This window comes from Pocillopora damicornis, chromosome 8 (genome assembly GCF_964200805.1).
Source record: "Pocillopora damicornis chromosome 8, jaPocDami1.2, whole genome shotgun sequence".
NCBI lineage: Eukaryota > Metazoa > Cnidaria > Anthozoa > Scleractinia > Pocilloporidae > Pocillopora > Pocillopora damicornis.
Genome location: NC_142677.1, coordinates 14,794,138 through 14,804,137, shown reverse-complemented (window position 1 = coordinate 14,804,137; position 10,000 = coordinate 14,794,138). Strand labels below are relative to the sequence as shown.

Sequence of the window (10,000 nt, the reverse complement as noted above, 5' to 3'; positions counted from 1 at the left end):
TGACGTTACCTTAGGAACTCTCAGTGTAAATACGAGAGGATTACCTTGCCTGACAAACCAGACTTACATGTATGATCAGCTCTCAGATTCGGCTCTGCTAGCCAGATGGTTGCCTGCTTATATTCAAAGTACTAAGTAGTCCATGAACCGTCTGGTTTGGCTTGGGAAAAGGAGAGTGGAGTTGGCTGTCATGTCAAAGACTGGGTTAGCTGTGGATGACAGCACTAGGATGGAGGTCAAGAAGAGAGGAGAGCACAAAATCAGCACTTAAAATGCATATATTTCTTGTTGAAAACACAAAAACCCTGAACATTTTAAGGTAATAAGGAAAATGAAGAAACAACTCAAAGATCCTCACAAAGAAATCGACAGTGTAACGATGGAGAGAGAAAACTTTGATTCCTTTCAGTCAAAATCTATCGGCATTCTCATTAGCAGTTGCACCACGACTAACATAAGCCTTCCCAAAGAGGTTTCCAGTCTTTGCCAGTTAAAGACAGATTCAGAAAGTACTTTCTAAAGGCCTGTGTTTTATAGGCTGTAACTTTGGAGCTATAGCGTATCCATGCAATTACTGGCAAGGAAGACATCACTGTCTCTTCCACATTGATTCAGCTTGGCCTAAAAAAAAATCAAAGTTAGAATCTGAAAATTATCATCCCCATCCACGGCTTCCGCTTAAGTTTCCTCTTCAGTTGAAGCAAGGTATATTACAAAGAGTACAATTGGAAAGTGGTTCTGCAATCTGTGCCAGCTATTTTTCATGGTACAAACGGATTCTCAAAAGGTGTGCAGTATTTATTTGATTCTGGTTCGCAAACATTCTTTGTTAAGGTGTAGTTGTTAGTTTTGTCTTGATAGAATTCTAGTCGCTGGATTTTGGGTGATCAAGCCGACAAAAAGAATTACAATTATTTGTTGATTGTTCTGCTAATTTATCACCATGAAGGCCAAGGCATTGCTGTCGCTCCCAAAGCTCATCTCTCCCAGACTACTAGCAAGAAAAAAGAAAGGAGGCCAAAAATTATTTCCTCTTAAGAATTCCATTAAAGAGATAATTTGCACGGACAACATAAACTCTGTTTGCTCATGAAATAGTCCACAGTGAAAACCATCAGTATCAAGTCTAATCCATGTAGAAATTATAAATACAGGATGGGATAGGAAATTTGCAAAAACAGTTGTCCAATTAGCCAAAGCAGCAACACATTGATCTCATCTCCAGCATAGCTTTAAGGGTCGCTCATGTGCTACCCAGTTGGTGCTTACACGCCATCAACGGACAAAAGCCTTCGATGACGGACTACAAGCGCATATCGTGTTTTTCGATTTTTCCAAGGCATTCGATAGAGTATCACATTTTATGCTTCTACAGAAGCTTTGTAGTTTTAGCATGTCTGGTAGTTTGCTAAACTGCTGTATGGATCACCTGACAGAAAAACAGCAAAGGGTTGTCATAGAAGGTCAGATTTCTACCTGGTCCGCCATTCTGTATGGTGTATCACAGGGTTCCTTATTGGGGCCATTATTCTTTATGATTTTCATCATTGATTTAGTTGATTTTGTTATGCCCGGGAACACAATGCCTTTATATTATGACGACTATAAAACATCTAACGCGATAAATAGTCATTTAGACCAAAATGAGTTTCAGTCGGATCTGGAGTCCGCAAAATTTAATGGAATTTGATGTTAAGATGTGTAAATTGATGCATATCACCAAGAAAAGAATGCCTCAATTCTCTGACACTAAGCTCAATAACAACATTCTAGAAGAAACTTCTGAATCCTGTGATTTTAGCCAAGCCACTAGAAACAAACTATCCTGGAATGTTCATGTTAATACAATAGCTAATAAAGCAAAGAAGATTCTTAGTCTTGCAAGTACTTGCATGATCATGATTTTGAGTTGCATTAATAGTAGACGACAGTTCGCACAAGTCAATGACAAAACATCTGAACTCATTGATACCAAATTAGGAGTAGCACAGGGATCCACCTTGGGCCATGTGCTATGTTCAATGGCTAAGTCATTTGCGTTTGCAGAAATGTGAAAACATTAGAAGGCTTCGCTCAAATGCTACATCACAGCTTGCTGTAATCCCTTTTAACGGGAACATTTCAAGATTCAGCAGCCAAATCATTTAATGGTCTTCCTTGTGACATTAACCTTGAAACTGACTTAAAGCCGTTTCAAAGAAAAGTTTTCAAACTTCTAAAAACGAAGGCCCAGCTTAGAACGAATTAATTACATATTATATTTTTTAATAACAATTGAATTTTTGCAATAGGTATGCATTTATGGTCTTTATATGAGTATATTTCTATTTGCACATATCTATTCATTTATTTTCTTTATTATTATTGTTGTTTATTATTAACATAGTTATATCATTAATTCATGACGAATGTAGAGCTACCCTGTAGAAAAGTTGTCATTAAACCAGGATTATTATTATTATCATGATGATGATGATGATGTTGATGTTGCTATCCTAACGAAGCTCTGTTGTGCCCTGGTAAGATCCTAACTGGAGTACTGTGCCATTATCTGGTCACCACACACAAGCTCCACGAATTTCCGAAGCCATTCCTCCTTATAGCCTGCAAAATAATCCTCCAAAGATCAGAATCAAACCCCAACTAATCTCAGGAAAATACTTTTAAGGATAAGTGGAACCAGAAAAATACAACTCACACGAAATGTTGACTCTGTCGACATTCTGCCTCTCCCATAAAGCCAATGAAAAGCATTATAAGCAAGTAAAAACCTTTTTAAGCCACCAAATATACCAGCCTCACCAATTCAAGAAAGCATTGACTCTTATCATGTATCATCTTAGACCTGATGAACATAAAATTAACAATGTTATTCCTCTCGTCTCTCTGGTCAGCTGACTTTGCATTGCAACTCAACAACCATCCAGGCTCTGACACCATCCATTGCTTAATTAACACCACCATACCTTCCATGCATTAACCTAATGCGTGGATACGCGAAGCTTTGAAACGACTATTGTTAGGGGTTAGAATATGCAAATTTGCCACTCACTCAAATGTAAACAAATCGATATGTCAACAGCAAACCAATTGATATCGATTTTCCGAAATAATACTGGAATACGTCTACCGACTTTCCTATGGATGTTAGTAGTACTGGTGTTCAATAAATGAGAAACAATCCAGAAAGATTCGTCGAAAGTAGTACAAACCATTCATGGTGAAGGTATTTAGCTAATATGTCACAATACGGTACATGAGCTGATGCACTTGTTATCAAAGCAACTGCAGATGCATCAAACTTGACAATCCACGTTACATAATATAATCCAGGGTTTTCATCGGTTACAAATATCAGTCCAGTTAGTTCAGAAACTGATACTACTATTATCAAATATTGTACATATAGATATTAGATGAAACACACAATGTTCAACTGTTCCTTTTCATGAAGAGACAATGGTAAACAATGTAATTCATAACAAGCAACCAGCATGGTTAATGACAGATCAGCATAAAACCCCAAACAATAATGAAACAAATGGAAAATTCTGATTATATCAGAGAACTGAATAAGTAGGCATTTGCCAAAAAGTAAAAGGAGTCACCTTCAGCATGTGCGAGAAGTGAACAGAATAGAAAGGATCCTTGATGTCTGTGATGAACCCATGTAACCATGACCTGCTTCAGCCAGCTACTAAAAAGACCAAGATTCTATACAAGAGATCATAACAATGACAAAAGTCATTCAAACTGTTCACGATAACATTAAGAGTGGTCCTGAATACGTATGCACTTTTTCTGATCAATTATGGTATCGGTCATCTGTCAGAAAGTGTGAAGCAAACAAATATTGCAAATATTCCGCAACTTTGCTTGTAACTACTACTGCTATTATAGATAATGCGAAACGGATTTGCTTTACCAGCCAATCAAACCTAAGTAATAGGAAGCTACCAGTCTGTTCTACAGCAAACAAAATGGGATCCCCTCTGAAACCACAACGTCTAAACTTGACACATTTAGAAGAAAGATTAATTTCTCCGCGTATTCCATTTATGCAGATACGTGAACTCCCTAAAGGAAGGCAATTATCTAGTCATGGAAATGTTGTTCATGTACCAGCTGATGTAAATTCAACCGTTAGCACTTTACAAAGAGCAATCAATGAATAACAAACTATCCCCATCAAACTTAAACGAATGTTGAGTTATGAGCATCATTATCAATTTCCGAATATTAGACCAAGAAAAGTGTTTAAAGCAGCATATTACCTTGTTAAGACTAGTGAATTGTTTCAAATTGAGCCTACAGAAGTACAGGAAAATTGGCTTGATAATCCCGATACTAGAGCTAATGATGCTCTTGCAAATCAGAGTAATGAATGGAAAGAATTCCTCAGTAATTCATATTCAAGCTCTGATAATGCTGAAATATATTCAACTGATCCTGTACCTGAAATTACTAGGGAGTTTTAGATCCAGGTTTGTTTCTGAATACGACCGCAAAGTGACCACAAACGCCAAGGAGTCACGCGACCAGACTCCAGCGGTCACATTTGCCGTCCACGTTTGAACTTCGAGCTAGGAAGTTACAGGTAATTGAGCTTCCTCGACGCTTTTTGTCTTCCTGGTCGAAAGTTCTCACATGTGTCCTATAATTATGGGTGAAGTGAGGTCTTTTCTTTATAACCATTCCGTTTGGGACGCTAGAAAACCAATTTTTTGCCTTATTTTGTGTTTGAAATAAAGGACCTCTATCCTTTGTGCAATTCAAGATGGCGCGCACATGTTAATTTTTTTCAAGTGAAATCCGACGTCGATCTGAAAAGCTAAAAGTCTTGAAACTGTGTAAATGGCCACAGTGGCATGATCTGTGTCTGAGGAAGATTTCGGTTTGACTATCACTTCAGTATCAGTAGGAGAGGGTTGTGTAGAATTCCAGTGGCAAAAGAGAGGAATTCAATTCCAGAACTTGGAAAAGGTTTTCAAATAAGGAACAGTAGATGATCCATTAACCGTGCTTAATGAGAAACTGCCACCTTTTAAAACATATTTATATCGAGAGGCAACAATCAAAATAGTTTGAGATCAAATTGAACACCTTTTGGCAGATCAAGCAGAAGTGCAAGTTAGTGCAGGAGAAAGACATGTTTATCTGTGTGCACAACAAAAGAATGGAATGACCTTAATACTACTCTAAAAACAGTATGGTCACTGGTAAAACTTAAATGTCATAAGTTTAAGAATATCTTTGAGAAACAGAAACAAATTGATCACTTTTACTCTACGAAGCATAATGCAACTATCACATTTCAATTTGAATTATTCTTAATATTTTTTAACAACAGTTTTATCCATGCATTTCTATATTAACATTTTGCTTAAATATCTTTCTCTTCCCGTCATTGGCTAATCTTCTGTGCCGGAATTCTCTGTTGGTTATGTACACACATCTACCATTTCACCGGGGATCCTTCTTCTCTAAACAGGCCTTTTGTGGTTGGCCCAGGTTATTCTCCCATCGCAAAGAAACTGGTTACCAAGATCAGGTTAGGGCAATTTGTTGGTATGGCCGACCTACTCGCGAAAAACTTTAAGGTCCAGGAAACAGAGCCGCAAAAATATCTTGACGGCAAACCTTTGGTAAGTTCATCCAAGAAAAGGATAAAGATCACCAACATTTTCAAATGGGTGGAGGCATTCATGGTCTACATGTGGATCTTCTGCTGTGCACATCCTTCTTGATGGCAGGACATGACGTAGTACAAGGTCCTGATTCTGAACACCTCACGTCAGTTCCCAGGCAAAGCTCGGCTTCACTACAACACTGCCATTCCAAAGGACACAGCTGCATCAGGTCTGGCAGACTGGTCTCGTATGAACCTCGACCCATAAAATATCCGTACTTTGGCGCCACAGTCCCAGCCATCAACCACATCTCCTCCTTCCACTGACTTAGGCAGCTTGTAATCCAACTTCTGCAGACCATGGCAAGATGGCTGGCCCTTTGGTCAACGCCCGCACCGTCACTGTTGCAAGAAATGTTCTCGTGGGAACCTGTTATGGCCCGCCGGATAACTCTCAGTTTTTGGAAATTTTTAAACTGGGTTTGGAAAGAGTATCAGTAAAGGATAGGGAAATGTTGTTGACTGTTGATTTTAATTACGATCTTTAAGCACTAACACAAGAAGAAGATTTGAAGGCACTAAAAGGCATTTTTCATAATTTCTTGCAACTAATTGACTGTCCTATAAGAGTAACAAAACTTAGTACTAAACTTATCGACTTGATCGTGACAAACAACCCGCACAATATGGTCAAGCAGGCAGCAGTCCCCTCAGTAAAGGCGATCATGATCTTGTTTAGTGCGTTAGGAAAACAAACGCTTTGAATTAGGCACCCAAAATAATTGAATGCAGAGACTACAGAAATTACCGCCTACGGATTTTTGCGAAAGCTTAAGCCAAATCAACTGGGACCCTGTCAGGAACGCCCTCGACGTAAACAATGTCTTGGATTTCTTTAATGTCAATATCAAAGTGCAGTGCTATCGGCACGCCCCTTTGATCGAAAAGAAAGTTAGGGGTGTTAAATACCCATGGTTAGCACAGGTAAACTTCACATTGTCTTGTTAACCAGAAAATACCTAGATAGTTCTGTATCACGTTACTTAAATAAAAATTTTTATTTCAATGCCTTTGTACACACAGTTTCGACTAGACGCTGCAAAGACATTCGCATTCCGAAAGTCAAGAAGTTGGTCTTCCTTGCCATATTATGTCAAAGGAATCCTTCATTTAATTCTCAAGGGAGCAAACACTTTTTTCTTAATTAGATGATTAGTTTTATAGAAATGTATAATTAATTTATATTTTTATAATGATTATAATTTATATATATTTTTGGTGGATTTATACTTCTTTTATATATTTTCGGCCGTGTGACAGTTCTTAGTGAATTTTTACCTTTTGGACCTTTTGTATTTTTACTTGTGTACTCTTATAACAAGACCTCATTTCATACCAGTGCTTATCACACTGACGAGTTTTTATGCATAAATATTGTTTATTATCATTTTTATCATTATTGTTATTTTTACTATTAACATTAATACTATCATTATTATTATTTCTATGATTTATAGTTTACTATAGATATTGTACTAAATCTTGTGATGGAAAGGTCAATAGCTGTTAAGAAGTGGGAAGAGGATCACTTGGTTGGAAATGCAGGCTGTGACAGGGTCATGAAATTAGACAGCATTAACTCGTTCAAAAGCGGCTCGGGAAAGCTCAGTATGAATTTCAAAAATCCTCAGTGAAAGTGAAAGATGGAAACCCAATGCATGGAAGAAATGGAAGACTAACAAAGGCTGTAATAGAAAAACTGAAAAAGTATTATGGCGAGGCAATTAGTAACAATGTAAAAAGAGAAGTTACCAACACTGAAGAGAGGGACCAAGCTGTGTAGTCTATGAAAACTGAGATTCTGGTTGGATTATTCCACTGCTTGAAGCTGCCCTATGAAGAAAGGCACCAGTCTTGTCCAGCAAATTCATGGTGTAAACTCAAGAAAGGGCTTCCTTGCCCTAACAAGCCACACCATCTTGACATGGAACATCTTGTCAAGATTAATGAAAGGGTCACAGATTCTGCCCTTCTTTCCAGATGTTTGCCTGGTTATTCTCAGAATGCTAATGAGCCCATCAACCCCCCACGAATGGAACAAACGTCCCATACGCAAGTGGCACGGAAAAAGGAGAGTGCAGTTGGCTGCTTCATCAGCTGCCTTACGTTTCAGTGGCAGTGCCTCGGCAAAAGCATGCTGTCATAAAGAAGGTTGGGAACCTCGTGAGTGACAGTGCCATGATGGAAGCAAGGAGAAGGGATTCATAGACAGTTAAACAGGCAGAGAAGTAAGTACAACATCAGCACAAGAAATACAGAGTTAACGGGAGACAAGCTAAACAGCGCAATTAAGATCTGAGGATCCGTGGCGAGGGTGTGAAATATGCAGCTGGGGCTTTCAGGGAAATAGAACCTTGCAATGAACCCAAAAAGAAGAAAAAGACTAAGTAGACCAAGGAATAACTTTGGGCATATTTGTTTCAAAATGTTTCTCCCAACATACTGTGTTTTTATGTCATTAAGCCAACTTGAACTCATATTTCCATACATTGTTTCCTTTCAATTACATTTCCTGGAAAATTGGATTTTTCGTGAAAATCTGGGTGCTCCCTCAAATTTTCTCAGGATGTATTTCTTCAAACATCACCAAATTTGCCACAAATATATTTGAGACATCACATACTACAAACCTATTGAACAAAATTCAGTTTGACTGAAAAGTATCAGAGTTTTGAGGAGTTAATCTTTTCTTGGAATGAACTGGTTGCCATCGCAACATTAACGACTGAAACCCGATTTCACTTGATAGGTTTGAAGTGCTTTTTAAGTAGATCCATGATGCTTAAAACCAGCTCAATTGGATGTATTTTGTGCTGTAAATTTGAGGGGTCCGAAGAAGGTTTAAAAATGATAGTCTTTGTACTTGTTACTTATTAACTCAGATTAAACAAATCTGCTCAACTTTAGTTGTTGGCTAGTACGTAGGTTCGTATACTTGCCTCCTAACCATGTTCAGCAGTTTACTAGAAATGGTTATGATCCAGCGACTTTTTTAGTTATGACCTACTCTATTGGTGGATTTCAACCAGAGTTCCCCCTTAAGTACAGTTTTAACCTTTACTGCAATTACCAATTAATTAAGATCATTTTAAAGTTATCATCAACCTTTCCTTATTCCACAAATGTATTTCGATGTAGAGTAAACAAGCTCTATGAATTTCTTGTAATAGGCATTCCTGCTTATTGCCTGCAAAATAATCCTCCAAACATCTGAAACAAACTTCAACTAATCAAAGGATATTATTTCTGACAATCAGTAAAACCAGAGAAATACAACTCAAGTCAAATGTTAAGTCAGACTGTCAACATTCTGGCTCTACCACTCAGCCAATGAAAAGCATTGTAAGCATGAGAAAATCATTTTTTAAGCTACCAAATGGACCAGCCTCACCTATTCATAGAAGAAGCCATTGTCTCTAATCATCTTGGACCTGATGCATATTAAATCAACAAATTTATTCCTCTCATCTCTCTGATCAGTTGACTTTGCATACACATCAACAATCATCCAGGTTTTTCACACCATCTACTGCTTGATTCACACCACTATACCTTCCATGTATGAAACCAATGATGGCATTAATCATTAATGTACTGTAGCTAGTTGATATCATTTATTAGTTCAAGGTGAAGTCACATGGGAGTGCATGAATCACCTGCTCATGGCCCCACCCACCCACTCTGTAATCTCACAGACAAGGCCAACCAAGAAAATTTCACAAGTAGTCATTTGCATTAGCTCTTCATATACACAACTGGGAACAAGCCAAAGCTATTGGTAGAGTTAACATTACCACAACATGTGGAGGAAAGCAAGACCATTACAGCTTAAAGATTTACCAGCCATGAATCAACAGGCCTTCAATAGCAGGAGAAAAGGACAAGAGAAAGGAAGACGGGCGTGCGGATAAAGAATCAAGCAATATTTTGTCTCATCTTCTTTCTTTCTTCTTTCTTTCCTTTTTTGGGAAAATTTGAAAGAATTTTTTTTGAAATGGATTGCCACATGAGGACACAGTTAAAGTATGTGCATTGTTTTGAAGAAAATAGAAAGATGTTTCCCCACAACTATTCACAAGTGATCCCAGGCAAAATGAATACCAAGCACCAATGAATGAGAATGCTCTCAATGACCAAGTGGAGTCTTGTGCTCACTTTTAGGACATTTTATGACCACATAGTAAAAAAGCACAAGGTAGATTCAAGATGGCGATGAAAAACAAACATTCTGCATTAAATTTAGTCTTGTCTGATTCAGTAAAAAGCCAAAGAAGCTAGGTGAATCAAACAAATGGAAGGCTGAACAGCCAT

At 37.9% G+C, this 10,000-nt stretch overlaps 1 long non-coding RNA gene and 1 pseudogene across 3 annotated transcripts in view; one reads left to right on the top strand and one right to left on the bottom strand.

Annotated features, from left to right (window-relative positions):
* Positions 1-262: 262 nt before the first annotated feature.
* Positions 263-10,000, bottom strand: part of LOC149041559 (uncharacterized) — a 15,099-nt gene continuing 5,361 nt past the window's right edge. The window contains exons 5-6 of one of the 3 annotated variants that reach the window (XR_016179130.1): positions 3,609-3,714; positions 263-2,604 (exon numbers count right to left, since the gene is read on the bottom strand). This is a non-coding gene — a long non-coding RNA (uncharacterized LOC149041559). Of the gene's footprint in view, positions 3,715-10,000 lie in introns of all 3 variants that reach the window. The other 2 variants (XR_016179131.1, XR_016179129.1) reach the window with 2 other exon arrangements.
* On the top strand, positions 6,665-8,519 carry LOC149041560 (uncharacterized; annotated as a pseudogene).